The sequence below is a fragment of the Odocoileus virginianus genome, chromosome 5, assembly GCF_023699985.2.
Source record: "Odocoileus virginianus isolate 20LAN1187 ecotype Illinois chromosome 5, Ovbor_1.2, whole genome shotgun sequence".
Lineage (NCBI taxonomy): Eukaryota > Metazoa > Chordata > Mammalia > Artiodactyla > Cervidae > Odocoileus > Odocoileus virginianus.
In genome coordinates, this window is record NC_069678.1 from 20,645,768 (window position 1) to 20,668,799 (window position 23,032).

General features: G+C 39.6%; 1 long non-coding RNA gene across 1 annotated transcript; it reads right to left on the reverse strand.

The window, feature by feature from the left end:
* Positions 1–6,984: 6,984 nt before the first annotated feature.
* On the reverse strand, positions 6,985–22,736 carry LOC139035171 (uncharacterized). Its single transcript, XR_011487754.1, has 2 exons — positions 22,679–22,736; positions 6,985–12,953 (listed from the first exon to the last, which is right to left on the reverse strand). It is a non-coding gene; the product is annotated as an uncharacterized lncRNA (long non-coding RNA).
* Positions 22,737–23,032: the final 296 nt, after the last annotated feature.

The following is a 23,032-nucleotide window of genomic DNA, read 5'->3' on the forward strand; positions in this document are numbered from 1 at the left end:
GTCAGCTCTTCCCATCAGATGGCCAAAGTATTGGAGTTTCAGCTTCAGCATCAATCCTTCCAATGTACATGCAGAGTTGATTTCCTTTAGTGTTGATTGATTTGATCTCCTTGCTGTCCAAGGGACTCTCAAGAGTCTTCTCCAGCACCGCAATTCGAAAGCATCAATTCTTTGGTGCTCAGCCATCTTTATGGTCCAACTCTCACATCCATACATGACTACTGGATAAAACATAGTTTTGACTCTACAGAGCTTTGTTGGCAAAGTGATGTCTGTTTTTCAATACGCTGTCTAGGTTTGTCATAGGTTTACTTCCAAGGAGAAAGCATCTTTTAATTTCATGGCTACAGTCACCATCTCAGTGATTTTGGAGCTCAAGAAATAAAATCTGCCACCGTTTCCATTGTTTCCCCATCTATTTGCCATGAAGTGATGGGACCAGATGCTGTGATCTTAGTGTTTTGAATGTTGGGTTTTAAGCCAGCATTTTCACTCTCCTCTTTCACCCTCATTAAGAGGTTCTTTTTCACTTTCTGCCATAAGAATGGTATCATCTGCATATCTGTGGAGTAGGAAATGGCAGCCCACTCCAGTATGCTTGCCTGGAAAATCCCATGGACAGAGAAACCTGGTGGGCTACAGTCCATAGAGTTGCAAACAGTCCGACATGACTGATCATGAGCACATCTGCATATCTGAGGTTGCTGATATTTCTCCCTACACTCTTGATTCTAGCTTGGGATTCATCCTACAAACTGGTAACAGGGCTCTCAGTAGGGACTGAATCTGTCAGTTCCTTGGTCTTGGACTTCCCAGCCTCTAGAAGAGTGGGGAATAAGTGGTTCTGCTTAAACCACCCAGTAGTTAGTGTGTGCATGCCCAATCACTTCAATCATGTCCCCAAGGACTGGAGTCCATCAGGCTCCTCTGTCCATGGATTCTTCAGGCAAGAATACTGGAGTGTGTTGCCATTTCCTCTTCCAGGGAATTTTCCCAACCCAGAGATCAAACCCATGTCTCCTATGTCTCCTGCATTGGCAGGCAGATTCCTTATCACTAGAACCACCTGTGAAGCCTCAGGTATAGCAGCTCAAACTGGCTAAGACATAGTCCCATAGTTAATTTATTCTATGGGGGCTTCAGAAAGTGAACTTACTTGTTGAAAAGAGAGTTTATTGAGCAAATAAATAGAACTACTGGCAATCTGTCTTAAATTTAAAAAAAATTCTACAGTTTTCATCATTAATGAAACGTGCCTCTGTTATCTGGATGTTTCTCTTCTGAAGACAACAAAAAAAGTCAAAAGTCCTCTAGGGAATTAAGGATCTAAATTTCCCATAAACTCTTACTATTGAAAGCAGACGAGAAGGAATTCAACTCAGACAAGAAGGAAAAATAATCATCATGCAACTCAGTCTTTGTCTAAATATACAAAGCCAGACTTGCACAGAGACCTTGGTCTTTGTCATTCCTCAAGGGTTTTTTAAACATTTTCTGGAATAGCTTTATTGGAGTATAATTTAAATGCTATGAAACTAGCCTACTAGTAAGTATACAGTTTGATAGTAAATTTATAGAGATTTTAACCATCACCACAGCCTCAGAACTTTTCTTAATCACACCCAAATTTTCCTGCAATGTCATTTGCAGTACTTCCAATCTACTCTTATTTGTTGAGAGGTTTTTATCATCAGTAGGTATTCAGTGTTGTCAAGTGATTTGTCTGCATTTATTGAGGTAGTCTTGCATTTGGGGTCCTTAATTCTATTAATGTGTTATAACACATTGTTTTTTCTAATTCCACTTGGTCATGGTATAGTGTGCATTTTATATGTTGCAAATTTGATTTGCCAACATTTAATTAAAGACTTTTATGTCTTTGTTCATGAGATAGTCAGTATGTAGTTTTCTTTCCTCATGATATCTTTGTCTGGCTTCAGTATTATAGCAACAATGATTCAAAGGTGAGCTGGAAAATGTTCCCTCTTACTGTTTTTTGAAAGAATTTATTATGGATTACATCATTTATTATACATTTCTTATTTAAACATTTGCTATATTGGAACAGAATAGCCAGATATAAGTAATCTGGCTCCTAGTTTTATTTTGTGGGAAAAGTTTTAAGCACCAATTCAACTTCTTTATTTGGTAGAGATTAATTAAAATTTTTCCCAATTTAAGCTTTTCTAGAAATGCCCATGTCATTTAAGTTGTCTAATTTGTGGCATGAAATTGTTTACAATAGTTCCTTACAATGCTTTAAATTTCTTTAGGATCAGAAGTAATATCTCCTCTTTCACTCTTGATTTTGGTAAATTGTGCTTGTCTTATTTTCTGGTGCAGTCTAAGAATTTGTCATGTTTTTTTTTTTTTTCTGAAAAATCTTTTTATTTTTATGTCATTAATTACCTTTATTCTTTTTTTTCTATTTACTGATTTCTTCTCTGTCATTATTTCTTTTGAGTTAGATTCCACTTTTCTAATCTTTTAAAGGTAGAAGCTTAGTTTTTTAATGTGTTACCTTGCTTCCCTTCTGATATAGGTGTCAAGAGCTATATACATTCTTTCAGCCTTATTTGAGCTGCATCCTAAAATTTTTGATGTCTTAGATTTTTGTTTTCACTCATTCAAAATTAAACCTTTTTATCTGTATGAAATAGCTTAGTAATATATTGACTATAGGGTTTTAACTTGGTCCTTTTTTTTTTTTTATAAATTCACTTTGTTGAAATTATCTATTCATTGAATTATGGCTATCATACTTTAATACTTTAAACATGGGTTTCCTTTGGTTCTGTGAGCATACATATAATAGTCACTTTGAAGACTTTGTCTGCCGAATCCAACATATAAGGACATTCAGAGACAATTTATATTGACTGCTATTTTTCCCTAAATATGGCCACAATTTCTTATTTCTTTTCAGCTCTTTCAATTTTATTGTTGTTGAATATTAGGTTTTTTAAATAATATCTTGTAGGTAGCATTTCTGAATTCTGATTTTCCCTGGTGATGGTTGCGATTGCCCTGCTTGCTCAGTAACTTGCCTGGAAAAACTTGTGGAGCCTGATTCCCTGATATGCTGGTCACTGATGTATTTTTTTTTTTTAAGTTTGTATTTCTAGTGGTCACCACTGTATCTGCATAACTCAGTGTTTAGCCAAAGGTTAGTCATATTGTACTCAAACACTTCGCTGCATAAAAGAATTCACTTGGGACTTCCCTGCAGTCCAGTTGTTAAGAATCCACCCTCCCAATGTAGGGGACACAGTTTTGGCCCCTGGTCGGGGAACTAAGACCCCACATGCCACAGGGCAACTCAGCCCAAGCCCCAGCTAGAGAAGCCTGCACACCACAACTATTGAGCTCACGCGCTCTAGAGCCCATGCTTCACAATGAGAGAAGCCCCTGTGTGCTGCAGCTAGAGAAAGCCCGGTTGCCGCAACAAAGACCAGTGCAGAAAACAAAAAGACAAAAAAGCATTCACTCTCTGCTGATGGACTATGTGTGTGTTGGTGTCCATTTTCATTTTTTCCTCTGAGATAAATAGAAAGTTAAAATAGAAAAAAAAAAAAGAAAAAAAATAGAAATAAAATAAAATAAATAGAAAAAACAAAAACAAAAACAAAACATGGTTCAGAGTGAAACTGTGTATGTCACATGTTCCCTGAAGAGGGATTTACTGATTTGGGGGCCATAGCTGCAAAGTGGTTGCTCTTTCCCTTCTCAACTGCACTCTGCCTCATCTCTGGGCAGTTTCTCTGTGTGGAAGGCTAGGTCAAAGAAAATTTAAGAATGGTTCCTCTTTCAGCTTTATTCTCTTTATAGTCTTCATCTGGACCTGGTCTTTATAGAAACAGTCTCCAACCTCTACCTGTCGCCCCAACCCATACTTCTTGCTTATTACCCACACTACTTGGTCTTGTTGGTTCAATTAAAGAACCATAGATGAGCTGTTAGGATAATGCCATTTACTAGTTTATTTATACCCTGACACGTGTTTAAAATAATGGTTATACACTGGTTCATGACATTGGATTATATGTTACAGCTGGTGACTACAAGTGTGAAATTTCTGAGAAGTTATTCCACCCACCAAATTTTCCCACATGCCTTCTGGATAGACAAGACATCAAGAACCTCTTTCATAGGATTCCTCCAATATATCTTCCAATACATAAGCCTCAATATTTCCACCACAGCTTTCTCATTAATTTGTTCAAATGTTACAAAATTGAATCAATTGCCTACATATTTTAAGGCTTCCTTATCTCCTTTTATCAGTTTATTAAAGATGGAGTTTTACTCTAAATTTTTGGTTGTTTGTTATAGTCACTGCTTTTCCTAAGGCAGACCTTCAGCATGTCACTGTAATTTGAAGTCCCCATGTATATTATTAACCCTTTCTAAATATCCTGATAAATGAGCATTTTGTAACCCATAAAGGCAGAAAATAGAGTAAAGCTTTTCTTTAGAAATTATATTAATTTGTCTCTATAGAGACTTATAACCCTTCCCTTCTGACTTTTTTTTTTTTTTTAAGCAACAGACACAGTAGAACCTATACATTTAGGTCCAAGAAAGGATCTACTCACCATATTAACTCTTAAGTTATGTTAGAGTTCTGTATTTAAGCAAAAAAAAAAATGCATAGCAAAAATAATAATCTGCCAATGAATTTTGATGAGTGAGAGAGAGTTTAAAGTTTCATAACAGTATTGTATAGTGGAAAGAGCTCTGGACTGGGAGTGAATGGAATCATGTTTTTCTGCTGTATGGTCTGATTTCCAATGCCATGATTTTGGCAAAGATTACCAAACATGACTCTATGGCCAAATTCCATGATTCTTTTCAAGCCTTATCTCTCCTAGCCCTCATTGCAACATTTGATATTGTTAACTACTCACTTCTTGAAATTCAACTCTCTCCTTTATCAGTTATAATTTATTCCATCAAGTCTCCCTTTTTCTTCTCTGATCATTTTTCAATAGCTGTGCTTACGTTTTACAGATTTGTAAACAGGGTCAGACATTCTTCATTATTTATGTGCTCTCTTTAGTTATCTCATGCACAATAATAATATTAACTAAGATCTCTAGGTTGATGACTCTCAAATAAGCTCAATTCAGTTCAGTTGCTCAGTCGTGTCTGACTCTCTGTGACCCCATGGACTGCAGCACATCAAGCCTCCCTGTCCATCACCAACTCCTGAAGCTTGCTCAAACTCATGTCCATCGAGTCTGTGATGCCATCCAACCATCTCATCCTCTGTCTTCCCCTCTCCTCCTGCCTTCAATCTTCCCCCATCAGGGCCTGTTCCATTGAGTCACCTCTTCATGTCAGGGGGTCAGTGATTATCAGAACTACAGATTTGCATATCCTTTTACACATCAAATTGGATGTGCCGCAAGCACCTCACACTCTTTCAAAACTGAAGTCATTTTTTAATTCCAAACAAACTTTTCCTATTCTAGTACTTAGGCACCATCATCTCTGCAGCCACTCAAATTGGAAACCTGAAAGCAGTCATAAACTCCTCACCCTTGACAATTCTACCTCCTTGTCTTTCTTGAACTGCTTTTCTTTGGCATTTCTACGTTGGCATAGTCCAATTTTATCACCTTGGTATATTACAGTTTCTTCACTGTGCTAGACCATGGCCTCATCACTGCTAGCTCAGACTGCTCTAAACACTTCCTAATGGTTGCTTTTCTTTGATACTACAACCAGAAGATCACATAAATTCACATTCAAAGTATTCTCAGGCTTAAAACTCTCTGAATGCCCCATATTACTGTTCCAAAGATTAAGCTTCCAAGTTCTGCCAATGTTGCTTTATAAGACCTTGTCCCTACTTAACAGAGCTCTTGTCACCTTCTACCTCCACACTTTTCTGCTCATTATTTCCTGTACACGCAATACCCTATCTCTTTGCTCCTATAGTTCATTTTTCCCTGGAATGCCCTTCCTGTCATCCTTGGTTTGGCTAATCTATGTGTCATCTTCTCCAGAAACTCCATATCAGGTAATCTGTTTACCTCTATCATAGTACTTACAATAATACCATGCTTAATATTTAAATCTAGGGAATGCATAGATTGCATGGTTCTCCAATCAGATAGTAGGTAATCAGATCAAAGAAAGGATTTGTTTTATCTTTTTTAAAATCTTTGTAAGCGCTTAATATAACTATGCTACATTAAACTTAACTGTGCTATTGACTCAGACCTTGGAAAAGTCCATCTTTCTGAATTTTATATTTTATACTTTGAAACGCTGTGGTGGAGTTAGTTGAACTTTTAGACCTCTTCTTGATCTAACATGCTGATTGCATAATTCTATCATCTTCTGGTTCGGTGCAAGTGTATCCTATTTCATATTTAATCTTACAAACAACATCTGACCAGTATCTCCTTCGGTAAAACCCTTTCTAAAATACTGCATAAAATTTATTCACTGTTTACTAAACCATCCCAATATATTTATAGAGATGTCTTTTTAGTAATCCAATTATGCCTTTATTTGTTGCCAGCAAAGGTTTATTTATTCTCTTGTAATAAATATCAAATTAATATTATATTCTTCTCTCTCATTGCAATACATCCATATTCAAGTATGTTGCCCATAAGATACTTGTAGCTCACAGAGAGAAAAATAATAGATCTTTCAAAAATTTCAGACTTCAAGGCTTCCGTATTGAAAGAGAAAAATATAGGCTTTCAAATATCAAAAAAGATTCTTCTCTTGATTCCTTTTTCATATATTCACTAAAGAAAGGATCCATTTGCTATTCCGTGATGTCAGCCCAATTTGAAATCTTCTACTCACCATTAAATACAGTCCTAAAAATGGCTGTTATAATAAGAAATATCACTTGAATAGAATTCTTCGGGTTTAGGACTAAAGATAAATAAAAGGACAAAATTATGCTTGTAAGTGGCAACCACAGGAATTTAATAATTTAAAATAATAGAAGAGTTCAAATTGTTGTTTCCAATCCCATGAATTTTATTGACTTAACCAACTGAGTCAAAAGATTTCTTTAATAGCAGATGAATCCCTAGTGCTGCAAATAGTTTCAGGGCATCCATTCTGAGAAAGTGAAATCAGGCCATTAAAAAACGATAGGGTCCTCTGTTGAATCAAAGAACTCTCCCTTCGCTACCTCAATCGCTGGTACAGCTTCGTTATTTTATTTAATGTATTGCTAATTCCAAAAAGGGGGGGAAAAGGCATAGATGTACCAAAACAATTACTTTCCAAACCCAAATGGAAATGATTTTTGATGTTATACAACACGTAGGATTAGACTCATTTCTATCTACTCCTTCTCATTATTCTGAAAAATCTGGAGTTGTCAATAGACCCAATGTAGCATAACCATCATACTTGTGGGACTGATAAATAATCTCTGTGATATGGACTAAATGTTAATAAGGAAAGAGAATATAACATGTGTCCAGGTTCTATCAGCCAGATTACTCTGATAAAACAACATTTTAACATATTGGTATCATCTATTTTTATCATTTAATCATAGGTTGACAGTAAAAACACTAGCATTAATGATCTGGGGAATATGTTTCAGGGGAAATCAGGTACTTCCTTTTAGTTTCATTTCTCCATTTAAAATTTAGTCTAGATAACTTTCATTTTGGAGGTGACACAAAATTTTAAGTAATATTTTAATTATTTGTCAAAGTAATCTAAGCATATTTAGGTGATAAAGAAAATATTTAAGAGTATAAAGAAGTACCCAAAAGTTGCCATGATCTTACTCTAGAGGCAACTATAGTAAACAACTGGGGTTAACCTGTACATAGAGTGTTATGTTCTGCCTTTAAAAAATTTATTAGTATATTGTGAGTATTTGCTTTAATGGCACTTTGAATAGAAAAGGAAGCACAAGATTTTAATGTAAAAAAAAAAATGACTGCAAACTAAAACTAGAAAATCTATTCCATTAGTGAACTTAAAGAAATAAACAGATTATGTAGAATTGAAGAAAGTGAGGAGCTTGAGTTATTTCCTGGAAAAGAACTATGGAATGAGCACAGAATAGTCTCCTGTTAATGGGAAAACTAGTCACCTCTGTGCTATGGAGGGAATTTGGAAACCAAGCAAAACCAGGACTGTCAGTTAGGGCCATAACTGAAATTTTGTTACCTGGTTGAACATATATATGTAGACCAGACGAGGGGTCAAAATACTTGCATTCTTTCCCCATCAAAATACCCACCAATTCAAAAGAAACAGATTCAGATAATGATGGGTAATATTTATAAAATGATTAATTGTCACCCATTGTTCTAAGAAATTTACATGGATAATTCACTTAATTCTTTAAATAATTCTTTGAATTCAGGACTATCTTCTTTTAACAAGATGATAGATTCAACCTTAGGCATCCGATTCCAGAGAATCTGACCTTAATTACTACATCATACTGCTTCCCAGATCAAGATATGCATGTTGCTCTCCCTTCTTCCCATTTTTTTCTCTTCCTTTTCTGCCCATCCACACTCCAATCCCAGGTACTTGACTCCATTTTGGAGGTACACCATCAAGATGTCAAAGGTTTAAGCAAATGCCCTGTTTCCATCCTTGATGGACAGCATATTATAAAGCAGAGATATCACTTTGCCAGCAAAGGTTCGTATAGTCAAAGCTGTGATTTTTTGCAGTAGTCATGTAAGGATGTGAGCTGAACCTTAAAGAAGGCTCAGCACTGAAGAACTGATGCTTTTGAATTGTGGTGCTGGAGAATTCCTTGGACAGCAAAGAGGTCAAACCAGTCAGTCTGAAAGAAAGTCAACCCCGAATATGCATTTGAAAGGCTGATGCTGAAGCCGAATCTCCAATAGTTTGGCCACCTGATGCAAAGAGCTGACTCAGTGGAAAAGACCCTGATGCTGGGAAAGCTTGAGGGCAGGAGAAGAAGGGGGTGACAGAGGATGAGATGACTGGATGGCATCACTGGCTCGATGGATATGAGTTTGAGCAAACTGAGGAGGTAGTGAAGGACAAGGGCCCCTGGCCTGCTGCAGTCCATGGGGTCACAAGGAGTCGACACAACTTAGCGACTGAACAACAATCCTTGATGGATGGCATCAGATTGGTATTGTGAACCTTCAGAGGAGGCTTTTTGACCCTTAAATTCTTCAGATCATGGTGTTCACAAGACAGAACATTTCTTTCTCTCAATGTATTGACTCTCACTTGTTATGCTAGCCAAATCTGAATCTTTTTTTTTTTTTTAATCACAGTCTCTTTTTCACAGAATCAGGCAGAGCAGAGAAAAAAGGAATAAGGGAGAAAGAGAATGTCATCCTACAACAAGTGTAATCGGAACAAAGGGCAGAATGAAATACATTCCCAAAAGTTTCATAAAGGCACAATTCAATCATATTTGAATTTATGATGAACAAATTATTCTGCAGGATCTGTAACAGCAAAGCTAATGTTTTGTTTTATCTTATTTTTTGAGCTGGAAATTTTTGATTGCTAAGTAATTAAGGAACATCAGCAAGATTGATTTTGCTTAGAAACTGTTCATTTGGTTTCTTGGAGAAAAAAAAAAAATACTGCCACTACTGTCTATTATGGTTAAGTTTGTAGACTGAAGTTTGTCTTTCTTTCACTTCATTTCTGACTGATTTGACAAATATTTGTTGAACACTAAAAATATACAAGGTCCAGTTCTAGGAATGAACAGGAAACATGGCGTAGAGATAGGAAATATCTATTACACGTGTATATTATTTCACCTGGAGTGGCAAAAAAATGTACAAGTATGTATCTATAGAGTGAAAGTGTTACTCACTCAATTGTGTCCAACTCTTTGTGACCTCATGGAGTGTAGCCCACCAGGCTCCTCTGTCCATGGAATTCTGCAGGCAAGAATATCAGAGTGGTTGCCATTCCCTTCTCCAGGGGATCTTCCCAACACAGGGATCAAACCCAGGGTCTCCTGCACTGCAGGCAGATTCTTTACCAGCTGAGTCACCAGAGAAGCCCATATATACATAACAATTGGATAAATTTCAATCTAATGACTGCTATTATGTGGGTTAAGTAGATCACTACTCACCTTTTGGTTGCTGGCAAGAAACACAATCCACACTTCCTTTTAAAAGAATACTCAAATTTCTGTGACAGAAACACACAATCTAGAGGACAGCCAGTTGTGGGTTTCCCTTGTCTGTATTCTTAAATCTAAACACTGTGTTTCACAAGAATTATTAAGCCAATAGTATGTTCTCTCTCTCTGTCTCTCTCTCTTTCCCCCCCGTGGGGGTAGGCACTGGAGGAATGCCAAAAAGAGCTGAATGTATAATCTCTTGAAACCGCATGATCTAATTGGACAGCGCAGTTGTACAACCTTAGAAGAACAAATTATCCTCTTTCATCAGGGAAGTGAGTTCTCTGAGCAATATCTCAGTGTTTAAAATACAAATCTGATCTTGAGAAGCCTGGGGCATGCAGTGGCTTTGGTTACCAACCAGAGACCGAGGTCGGGTCACAGTGGTGAAAGCACTAAATCCTAACAAGTAGACCAGTGGTCAGTGACAAGGCCCAGGTTCTTTGGCTTTGCAAATTCCCACAAAGATGGAAAGTAGTGAAACAAAAGTGAAAAGTGAAAGTGTTAGTCACACAGTCATGTCCAACTCTTTGAGACCCTATGGACTGCCGCCCGCCAGGCTCCTCTGTCCATAGAATTTTCCAGGCAAGGATATTGGAGTAACTTGCCATTTCCTACTCCAGGACCATGAGGAATCAGTTCAGTTCAGTTCAGTCCAGTCGCTCAGTCGTGTCCGACTCTTTGTGACCCCATGAATCACAGCACACCAGCCCTCCCTGTCCCTCACAAACTCCTGGAATTTACTCAAACTCATGCCCATTGAGTTGGTGATGCCATCCAGCCATCTCATCCTCTGTCGTCCCCTTCTCCTCCTGCCCCCAATCCCTCCCAGCATCAGGGTCTTTTCCAGTGAGTCAACTCTTCACATCAGGTGGCCAAAGTATTGGAATTTCAGATTCAGCATCAGTCTGTCCAATGAACACCCAGGACTGATCTCCTTTAGGATGGACTGGTTGGATCTCCTTGCAGTCCAAGGGACTCAATAGTTATCTCCAACACCACAATTCAAAAGCATCAATTTTTTGGCACTCAGCTTTCTTCACAGTCCAACTCTCACATCCATACATGACCACTGGAAAAACTATAGCCTTGACCAGATGGACCTTTGTTGACAAAGTAATGTCTCTGCTTTATAATATGCTATCTAGTTTGGTCATAACTTTCCTTCCAAGGAGTAAGTGTCTTAATTTCATGGCTGCAATCACCATCTGCAGTGATTTTGGAGCTCAGAAAAAAAAAGTCTGACACTGTTTCCACTGTCTCCCCATCTATTTCCCGTGAGGTGATGGGACCAGATGCCATGATCTTAGTTTTCTGAATGTTAAGCTTTAAGCCAACTTTTTCACTCTCCTCTTTCACTTTCATCAAGAGGAATTTTAGTTCCTCTTCACTCTCTGCCATAAGGGTGGTGTCATCTGCATATCTGAGGTTATTGATATTTCTCCTGGCAATCTTGATTCCAGCTTGTGCTTCTTCCAGCCCAGCGTTTCTCATGATGTACTCTGCATATAAGTTAAATAAGCAGGGTGACAATATACAGCCTTGATGTACTCCTTTTCCTATTGGGAACCAGTCTGTTGTTCCATGTCCAGTTCTAACTGTTGCTTCCTGACCTGCATACAGGTTTCTCAAGAGGGAGGTCAGGTGGTCTGGTATTCCCATCTCTTTCAGAATTTCCCACAGTTTATTGTGATCCACACAGTTGAAGGCTTTGGCATAGTCAATAAAGCAGAAATAGATGTTTTTCTGGAACTCTCTTGTTTTTTCAATGATCCAGCGGATTTTGGCAATTTGATCTCTGCTTCCTCTGCCTTTTCTAAAACCAGCTTGAACATCTGGAAGTTCACGGTTCGTGTATTGCTGAAGCCTGGCTTGGAGAATTTTGAGCATTACTTTACTAGCGTGTGAGATGAGTGCATTGTGCAGTAGTTTGATCATTCTTTGGGATTGCCTTTCTTAGGGATTGGAATGAAAACTGACCTTTTTCAGTGCTGTGGCCACTGCTGAGTTTTCCAAATTTGCTGGCATATTGAGTGCAGCACTTTCACAGCATCATCTTTCAGGATTTGAAACAGCTCAACTGGAATTCCATCACATCCACTAGCTTTGTTTGTAGTGATGCTTTCTAAGGCCCACTTGACTTCACATTCCAGGATGTCTGGCTCTAGGTCAGTGATCACACCATTGTGATTATCTGGGTCGTGAAGATCTTTTTTGCACAGTTCTTCTGTGTATTCTTGCCACCTCTTCTTAATATCTTCTGCTTCTGTTAGGTCCATACCATTTCTGTCCTTTATCAAACCCATCTTTGTCTAAAATTTTCCCTTGATATCTCTAATTTTCTTGAAGAGACTCTAGTCTTTCCCATTCTGTTGTTTTCCTCTATTTCTTTGCATTGATTGCTGAGGAAGGCTTTCTTCTCTCTCCTGGCTATTCTTTGGAACTCTGCATTCAAATGGGAATATCTTTCCTTTTCTCCTTTGCTTTTCACTTCTCTTCTTTTCACAGCTATGTGTAAGGTCTCCTCAGACAACCATTTTGCCTTTTTGCATTGAGATGGTCTTTAACCTCTTACCTGGGCATAGCCTAGCCTCCTCCATCACCCTGCTTCTGTGAAGTTTCTGCTATTATGGAGTTTCTGTCCACAGGGGAGAAACTGCTCAGCCCGGAGCCCATCCGTTTCCTGCCTCAAGTCGTCCTTCCCTTACAGCTTTTAAATATCAGGAGGAAAGGTTTGTAGAGAAGCCAGTTGGGGAATAGCAACAAACTTTCTCCCTTCTTTTCGCATGTTGTTCCCAAACTTGGAGGGCTTCTGAAATAACAATACCAGGAGAGGGTTATCACCATAATGAGCAATTAAGGCACACTTGTGAAATGCCTCAAAAAGCATAGAAGGGCATCATATATACAATTTATCAGTCTTCGTTGATAGTGAATCTAAAATAAATACTGGGATGTTTTCTCATGGAAGGAAACTATCTATGCATTACTGAGATGAAAAATTTTGAGAAATAGTTATTTGGCTTCTGTTTCCTAGAGGTCAGTGTTACGGCTTCTGAGTAAACATCATTGTTCTATGATTTTTATCTAGTAGGTGTTATTATTTCCTAACTTAGAGACAGGAAAAGAGGCTTCTAACCAATAGTGTTCCAGTGTTTTAAATTTTACTCTTTCATTGCTCTGGGAATACAGGTTTACCTCATTTTATTGTGCTTCACAGATACTGTGTTTTTCACAAAGATCTTCCCTGATAGCTCAGTTAGTAAAGAATCCGCCTGCAATGAAGAAGACCCCAGTTTGATTCCTGGGTCAGGAAGATCTGCTGGAGAATGGATAGGGTATCCACTCCAGTATTCTTGGGCTTCCCTTGTGGCTCAACTGGTAAAGAATCCGCCAGCAGTGTGGGAGACTTGGGTTCCATCCCTGGGTTGGGAAGATTCCTGGGAGAAGGGAAAGGCTACCCACTCCAATATTCTAGCTTGGAGAATTCCATGGTCTGTATAGCCTATGGGGTCACAAAGAGCTGGACATGACTGAGCTACTTTTACTCTCACTGTCTCACATTGTCAAAAGATGGTTAGCAAGTTTTAGCAATAAAGTGTTTTTTTAAGTATTTAATTTGTTACAATATTGTTTCTGTTTTATGTTTTGGTTCTTTGTCCTTGAGGCCTGTGGGACTGAACCCATAGCCCCTGCATTGAAAGGCAGAGTCTTATTCACTGGATCACCAGCAATAAATTACTTTTTTGTAAAGGTATGTACACTGTTTTTTAGACATAATTATATTGCATACTTAATAGCATGCAGTATAGTATAAACATAACTTTTACATGCACTGGGAAACAAGAAAAAAAAATTGTGTGACCCGTTTTATTGCAATATTTACTTTATTGTGGTGGTCTGGAACCAAACCTACATACAGTAGCTTGAAGTTATGCGTATATTTGGAGAGGTGGTAGAACTTAACTTTTCTAAAACGACTATACAAAAGAACACACACTATCCCAGAGTATCAAGCTCCACTTTCAACTTTATAGAATCTAACACTGGTTTCAGTCACCATTTATATTTATCATGTTTAACTTTCGAGTTTCCCAAGGCAAGCAGTAAACCTGTCCCTTTCCTAGACAGGCAGAAAAACAAGTAGAAAGGAGGAAGTGACTCAGCTATCTCACTCCCAAAGTGAGTGACTGACTTTTGTGAGCCCCGAGGGGATCAAGCCTTGGAGCATAAATGGGATGGAGGCCAATGGTCTTGCAGTCAGCCTCACCCACATGACAGAGTGTTTTCTTGTATGGGGGCTACTCAGACAAATGAGAGCAGTGTTTTAAGCAACCCAATCTCACTGTTCCCAGGCTTTGAATATGATAGGTCCTAATTCTATGCTCTGTGATTAAGCTTCGTTCAGTTTCTCCATCTATCTTTAAACTCAAAATGTCAAGCACTAACCAGGTTTTCAAGTCGTAACCCAAATAATTTGATAAAAATGTGGCGTGATGTGCCTGACCACTCTGTTCTTCCTTTGTGTCATGGCCTTATTTCTATGTCAACTATTTTAGGACTCAAGGTGCTCTAGCAGTTAACTAAGGACAGCTGTGATAGGTCTCAACAGAACTCATGAGTCTCATGGGAGATTCAGCTTGGAGACGAGGAAGGTCACCTTTGTCTGATTGGAAATAAATTTGAGAGTCTCCCAAACACGAATCCAGATTGCTATTAAACACAAAGGAAGAGGCACTGCCAAAAATGTCACCCACGGCAAATCACTAAAGGACTGGTCTTCTGGGACTGAAAACACCATGTCTGTGTGTTTAAAATCTGAAGGAATCCTATGGTGTCACAGCTGTGCACTTAGCGAGCTTACTGACCCCAAATACAAAGTATGAGGATGAACCGAAGATACCGCTTACTTTGGACTATTCAGAGGAGTAGACTTGAGAGCAAACTGCAGGTCTAATGGGGAGAGACAAGGGAACAGGTGGTTTCTCTTCAGCTGTAAATCTATGTTGGGTACGCAGCAATGGGGACGGGAATGAAGTCAAGGAGAAAATATATGAACAAAGGTAACTGCTGATGAGAATTCACTTTTGAAAGAAAAATGCCCAAATGGGAGGCATTATCTGTAAACAGACAAGCTCAGCAATGGTGGCTATTACAGACCATGACAGGGCACTTTGGGTAACCGTTCCTCTAGTTGCCATTCTCAGAGAACAAATTTATCATGAGTCGTTGTGGCTCATCTTACATCAACAACTGAGATAGAATTCTAGGGGAGAAAACCAGAAACCAGAAGAATAATAATCTAGAATGGATCTCTACACGGATAAACTGTCCTAGTATTTCTCAAGTCTCTCCTTCCCTCTGGCTCTCAGGCCACACATGCTGTTATTCCAACAAGCACGGAGCATGCCTGAGACTCCCTGGTTCACTAGCTGAGGTACAACTTTCACATCACCTGGTCAGGCCACAGATAAATAAGTAGAAATGGCTGCTTCCACTTAATAATCACCCAGAAACACTCAAGCTCTTCCCAGGATACCCATTCTAACCATGAGATATTTAAGTTAGGAAGGGAATCTAGTTTGGTTTTTTTTTTTACATTGAGGAACCAGTTTAAAGCAAATATTTGGCCCCCATATTCCAAATATTGGCTTCTTGGTTCTTCCTGTATTTTTCAGTTCAGATTGGCACATTGTTCTTTATTTTAAAATATTAATTCTTTACAAAGAGAGAAAAAATAAATATTTTTGAAAGGAAATTTTCTATTTACTAGCAGCATCTTCACTTTTTGCAATAAAATAAGAAACTCTGGGAGCTAGAGAGGAGTAAGTAGTAAGCAAAATAATGACTCAGTAATTAGTATCTGGTCAGCTCCCACTGTGTTCCAGGTACATGGTGTTACCTCCTCACAACATCCAAGCATAACAAGAACATAGTTAGTCCTGCTTTACAGATAAGGAAACCATGCTTCAGAGACAGAAAATGTCAGAGGGAAAATGGAAGTTTAAACTCAGAATACTTTTATAGCAAAGCTTATGGTTTTTCCACTTTACCACATTTCCTCTCTGCTTAGTACATATTTTAAGATGTGTTTTCTTTTGTGGACAAAGACAAAACTAACGAGCCATGTTTTCTTAGAGGTGATTGATCTGGGATGATCTTTCATACTCTCCTTGTCTCTTTGGCATGCAGTGTCACCCTGGATCAAAACCCTTTGAGCACCAAGTCAAACTCCTTGGCCTATTCAGACTTCCAGTCTACGTCCCTGGCAACCCACTCCAATGCTCTTCCCTGGAGAATCCCATGGATGGAGGAGCCTGGTAGGCTGCAGTCCATGGAGTCACGAAGAGTCGGACACGACTGAGCCACTTCCCTTCCCTCCCTATCTGTCTAGGCTCCCTTGGTATGGCCCAAACTCAGCTTTCCAATCTTCTCTGGCATTATTTCCCTTCCTGTAATCAGGCTACAGTCAGACTGAGTGACTAGTGGGCCTCCCTCATCCATGCTGCCCCTCCAAGACTTTGCTGAAGCCATGACGTCTACCACGAATACCTTCTTCCTCTCCCTACAACATCCACATGCCTTCATCCTGCCATCTTTCTCAGCCAGCTCAGAGATTTCCCTTGTTTTTTAAGCCTAGAAGTAATTTCTCCCTCTTGCCAACTTTTATAATCTTTTCACTGTATATTTCTGATAAATGTATCACTTTTCATTTTGTAGTGTGGTTTTACATTTGAATCTCTTTTGACTCAAGGGCAGAATCTATAATTGACTCACTTTTTCATCTTCCCCAGAGCCCAGCTTTTAATAAGAATGCCAGATTTAGGGGGAAAAAATTAAGATACCTAATTAATTGAGCTTCAGTTAAAGATTAATTTTAAGTCTAATTTTTGAGTATTTTGTATATTTAAATATTACATGGAGCATACTTTGAAAAAGTCATTTTTCCTTACTTGAAATTCAGATTTACAGGTGACCTGTATTTTTATCTGGCAGCCTTACTAATAGATGACTAACCAAATAGTTCTTAAATAAATGAATTTGATTTAAGTGCACCAAATCTGACTATAAGATAATTAGCACTGATTGAACTAGCCTCTCATTTCAGTCTCTCAGTTGTGTCCAACTCTTTGTGGCCCCATGGACTGCAGTATGCCAGGTTTCCCTGTCCATCACCAACTATCAGAGCTTGCTCAAACTCATGTCTGTCAAGTTGGTGATACCAGCCAACCATTCTCATCATCTGTCATCCTCTTCGCCTCCCATCTTCAATCTTTCCCACCATTAGGTTCTTTTCCAATGAGTCAGTTCTTCACATCAGGTAGCCAAAGAATTAGAACTTCTTTGCATCAAGTGGCCAAAGTATTGGAACTAGCCTCTAATACTCATAAATTACAGGTAGCCTTGGAAAGGCTCATAGAGGTAAATCTAGTCCAACCTTCTAGTTTTAGGATTAATTTTAAAAATGGGATCTTTCTGATTGTTCCAAATCATACAATTAGCCAATTTCTTAGTATATACCCCCTTGAAACTGGAAATTTTAAAAACATAAACTAGATCATCAAAGCTTCAGAGGGCTATAAGAATGAAAATAACTTGAACTGCACTTCTGTGTGTGCTCACTTACTCATTCTGCCATGAGCGTTTGAACCTAGTTCAGCCCTTGTTTTATTGTTCCATATGAATATCCATCTGCATACATTGTTTCAAATAGGAAAGTCTTAAGAGTCAGTGACTGTCCTGTCTGGTGGACAGAATCCTGCATATGAAATATACAGGGGTTCAAAAAGAACCCCTGAAATAGATCAGTAGAACCAGGCCAGACCCAAGTAAAGCGATGTAGGCTACAGCTTTGTCTCCCCCCACTTATGGCAGAGCTCTTCTTCCTAGTACCCCTGCTATGTCCCTGGGGAGACTCAGGAAGCTCTGACTTCCAGATTTCCTTCCTTGTAAGGCCCTCTCTCTCTGGCACTGCTTCCTCCCATCAGAATTTCCCTGCCCTGCTCTCATCAAACTGCCGGGTGGAAAAACAACCCAATAAACTAATCTGAGCAAGGCGTTAAAGGCTACCACGGATGTCATAGGCTTAATGTGTACCTACTCCAAAGGGAAAGTGAGAGTTGCTCAGTCCTGTCTGACTCTTTGCGACCCACAGTGCACGGAATTCTCCAAGTCAGAATACTGGAGTGGGCAAGCCTTTCCCTTCTCCAGGGGATCTTCTCAACCCAAGGATCAAACCCAAATCTCCTGCACTGCCGGTGGATTCTTTACCAGTTGAACCGCAAGAACTACACCAAGGACCAGCTTAAATGTCATGCTTTCTGTGACACCTCTACTGATCTCCCCAGAATGTCAACTGCTTCCTCCTGGGTGTTACTCTACACTTCTATCCACTCTCTAGTATGTCTAGCAGTCCTCTGGTGAGGTATATCAATAATCTCAGATATGCAGATGACACCACCCTTACGGCAGAAAGCAAGGAACTAAGAGCCTCTTGATGAAAGTGAAAGAGCAGGGTGAAAAAGCTGGCTTAAAACACAACATTCAGAAAACTAAGATCATGGCATCCGGTGTCATCACTTCATGACAAATAGAACGGGAAACAACAGAAATAGTGACAGACTTTATTTTTGGGGGCTCCAAAATCACTGCAGATGGTGATTGCAGCCATGAAATTAAAGGACACTAGCTCCTTGGAAGAAAAGTTATGATCAACCTACAAAGCATGTTAAAAAGCAGAGACATTACTTTGCCAACAAAGGCCCGTCTAGTCAAAGCTGTGGTTTTTCCAGTAGTCATGTATGGATATGAGAGTTGGACTATAAAGAAAGCTGAGCACCAAAGAATTAATGCTTTTGAATTGTGATGTTGGAAAAGACTCTTGAGAGTCCCTTGGACTGCAAGGAGATCCAACCAGTCCATGCTAAAGGAGATCAGTCCTGGGTGTTCATTGGAAGGACTGATGCTGAAGCTGAAACTCCTATACTTCGGCCACCTGAGGCAAAGAACTGACTCATTTGAAAAGACCCTGATGCTGAGAAAGATTGAAGGCAGGAGGAGAAGGAGACAGTGGCAGAGGATGAGATGGTTAGATGGCATCACCGACTCAATGGACATGAGTTTGAGTAAACTGCAAGTTGGTGATGGACAGGGAGGCCTGGCATGCTGCAGTCCATGGGGTTGCAAAGAGTCGGACACGACTAAGCGACTGAACCAAATTGAACTTATAAATACACACACAGTGACCTCTTCAAGGACAAGCAATACCTTCTTTGATATCTATTTATTTAATATTTATTTAAATATTTTGCAGCACGGCAGCTCTCCAGTTGTGACTCACAGGCTCCATAGTTGTGGCACGTGAGATCTCAGTTCCTCAGTCAGGGATTGAGCCTTCATCCCCTGCATTACAAGGCTGGATTCTTAACTACTGGACCATCAGGAAAGGCCCCCTTCTTTGAATTTATACTGCCAACACCTAACATGCTTTCTGCCTAATAAAAGGCCATCAATAGATATTTGTTAAATAAATGTTCTGTTGAATTTATTCAAATGGGGATTCCAAAATATACAACAATCAGATACTGACTATTTAATGATTACAGGGTCAAACACTGAGAATAGCTAAAAAGGCTTTTTTTTTAAAAGCCCTCTTTTCTAGTTATTTTAGCTCAGTTGCGTGCATACATGCATGTTCAATTGCTTCAGTCATTTCCAACTCTTTGCAACCCTATGGACTGTAGCCCACCAGGCTCTTCTGTTCATGGGATTCTCCAAGCAAGAATACTGGAATGGGTTGCCATTTCTTTCTCCAGGGGATATTCTGGACCCAGGGATCAAACCCACATCTCTTATTTTCCTTCATTGGTAGGCAGGTTCTTTACCACTAGCGCCACCCAAGAAACCCCTTTAAAAAAGCCCTGTGGTCTAATAATCATCCTCAATTATTTCTAGCTTGTCAGCCCTGAAGATCCCTTCTGAGAATAGAACTATGACTTACTTCAAGAGTGTTTACAGTGTAAACATTATAAACCTTAAACTGTTTCATTTCTTCTAATTATTACCTCCAACTCAGCTCAGTTCAGTTGCTCAGTCATGTCCGACTCTTTGCAACCCCATGAATTGCAGAACGCCAGGCCTCCCTGTCTATCACCAACTCCTGGAGTTTACTCAAACCCATGTCCATCGAGTCGATGATGCCACCCAGCCATCTCATCCTCTGTCATCTCCTTCTCCTCCTGCCCCCAATCCCTCCCAGCATCAGGGTCTTTTCCAGTGAGTCAACTCTTCGCATGAGGTGGCCAAAGTATAGGAGTTTCAGCTTCAGCATCAGTCCTTCCAATGAACACCCAGGACTGATCTCCTTTAGGATGGACTGGTTGGATCTCCTTGCAGTCCAAGGGACTCTCAAGAGTCTTCTCCAACACCACAGCTCAAAAGCATCAATTTTTTGGTGCTCAGTTTTCTTCTCAGTGCAAATCTCACATCCATACATGACCACTGGAAAAACCATAGCCTTGACCAGACGGACCTTTGTTGGCAAAGTAATGTCTCTGCTTTTTAATATGCTATCTAGGTTGGTCATAACTTTCCTTCCAAGAAGTGTCTTTTAATTTCATGGCTGCAATCACCATCTGCAGTGATTTTGGAGCCCAGAAAAATAAAGTCAGCCACTGTTTTCACTGTTTCCCCATCTATTTGCCATGAAGTGATGGGACTGGATGCCATGATCTTAGTTTTCTGAATGTTAAGCTTTAAGTCAACTTTTTCACTCTCCTCTTTCACTTTCATTAAGAGGCTTTTTAGTTCCTCTTCACTTTCTGCTGTAAAGGTGGATCACAATAAACTGTGGAAAATTCTGAAGGAGATGGGAATACCAGACCACTTGACCTGCCTCTTGGGAAACCTGCATGCAGGTCAGGAAGCAACAGTTAGAACCAGACATGGACCAACAGACTGGTTCCAAATAGGAAACGGAGTACGTCAAGGCTGTATACTGTCACCCTGCTTATTTAACTTATATGCAGAGTACATCATGAGAAACGCTGGGCTTCAGGAAGCACAAGCTGGAATCAAGATTGCCAGGAGAAATATCAATAACCTCGGATATGCAGATGATACCTCCAACTAGGTCATCTTAAATCTCTCATTTAAGAGTATCTTAGACAGATTCCATAATTTTCTGGTCACTTTTAATTACTAAACACAGAGTTGTTAGTTTAAAATGGGAGGGGAGTAGGTGAAGCATGGCATCTCTTCCACTTCTTCCCCCTGCATCTTGGGTCCATTTTCACTGAAATTAGGGGCAGGGCAGGGGGAGGGACAGGAGAACCAGAGGGCATCTTATAAAACCATCCACACACCAGGGTGTGAGGCATTTCTAGAATTTCCCTGGCTTGGAATGACTCTGTCCTTTGCTGGTGGAGTACTTAGTTCTTGAAGAGGCGTTCAGTTGTCTTAAGCCTAGCCTGTCTCCTGCTGCAATATTTTTTCTGGATGGGGATTCAGCCTCTTGGTCCTATGGCTGTCTGGGGTACTTCAGGGATCCTTCCCCCCACCCCCTCCCCACCAGTATATCCTTTCTCATGCAGCCTCATAACCCATGGGTTCTTTTCCCAAATATTCCTTATTTTGGTGCCTTTAATCCTGACAGGTGCAGGCTACACTAGTAAGCCTTCTGCTTTCAGAATATCTAAGAAGGAAATAGGCACTTTCTTTCATGTTCAAAACATGCTCTTTTGAATTCCTTGTCAAGCTTTCCTAAGAATTCTCTCCCACCCCACCATGTTCCAAAGGGAACTCTAAAGCAGGCCTGTAGGTTCTACAGATGAGCAAGCGGACAAGCTCTCCCTTTTGTGGCATCTCTTTTTGTGATTCTCTTGCACTGTGCTCCCCTTACTTTATCCTCTTGGCCAGATTGTACGTAGGGTCACAGGTCCTCAGCTGATCAGTTGTGGCTGGCACTACAAAACTGCGGTGCCCAATGCTGGTATCTGACTACCTTCAGAATGATACCGCTGTAACATGGATCACTGAACACTGACTACACACAGTGAAACAAAGTTTTTCTGTGTTAGCAAACTGCTATACTCTCAGCAGCCTGGAGTTTGGGCATATTTTTAAAGTTGTTCTAAACTGATACATGCTCACTCTATTATGTTCCTTTCAACTTTATTTCTGTGTATTCATTAAGTGGGCTTCCCTGGTGGATCACTGGTAAAGAACTTGCTGCTAATGAAGGGATGCACCTTTGATCCTTGGCTTAGGAAGATTCCCTGGGGAAGGAAATGGCAACCCACTCCAGTATTCTTGCCTGGGAAATCCCATTGACAGAGGACCCTAGTGGGCTACAGTCCATGGGGTTGCAAAAGAGTCAGACACAACTTAGCAACTGTAAAAAAACAATTCACTAAGTGCACAGTTTTAGAATTCAGAGACACTGTCAGTCCTCAGTAAATTAGGATAGCCGTCTATGATCTGTTGAATGAAACCTACTGTTCTCTATGACAAGACCCAAAGTGCCACCAATTCAATTACCTTTGCTTGTTCCCTTTGAAGATATTCAGGCATGCTTTTTAAGAGTTCTGTTTCTAAGAAAAATAAAATGAAACACATAAACTGAGCATGTTGCACTCAAAGGACATTAATCAATATAAAAATAATAAATTAGTACTCAATTTAAAAAGGAGGTACAAAAAGAGATTGTATTTCGCTCTGAGGAAAGCATGCACATTTGTCCTGGTTTGAACCCTTAGGCTATTTATAGATCCTGTCCAGGAAGGGTGTTGTGAATCATGTTTTATGGATTGAATTACACCCGCCATAAGAAATATGCTGAAGTCCTAAGCCCCTGAATCTCAGAATTTGACCTTATTTGGAAATAGGGTCTTT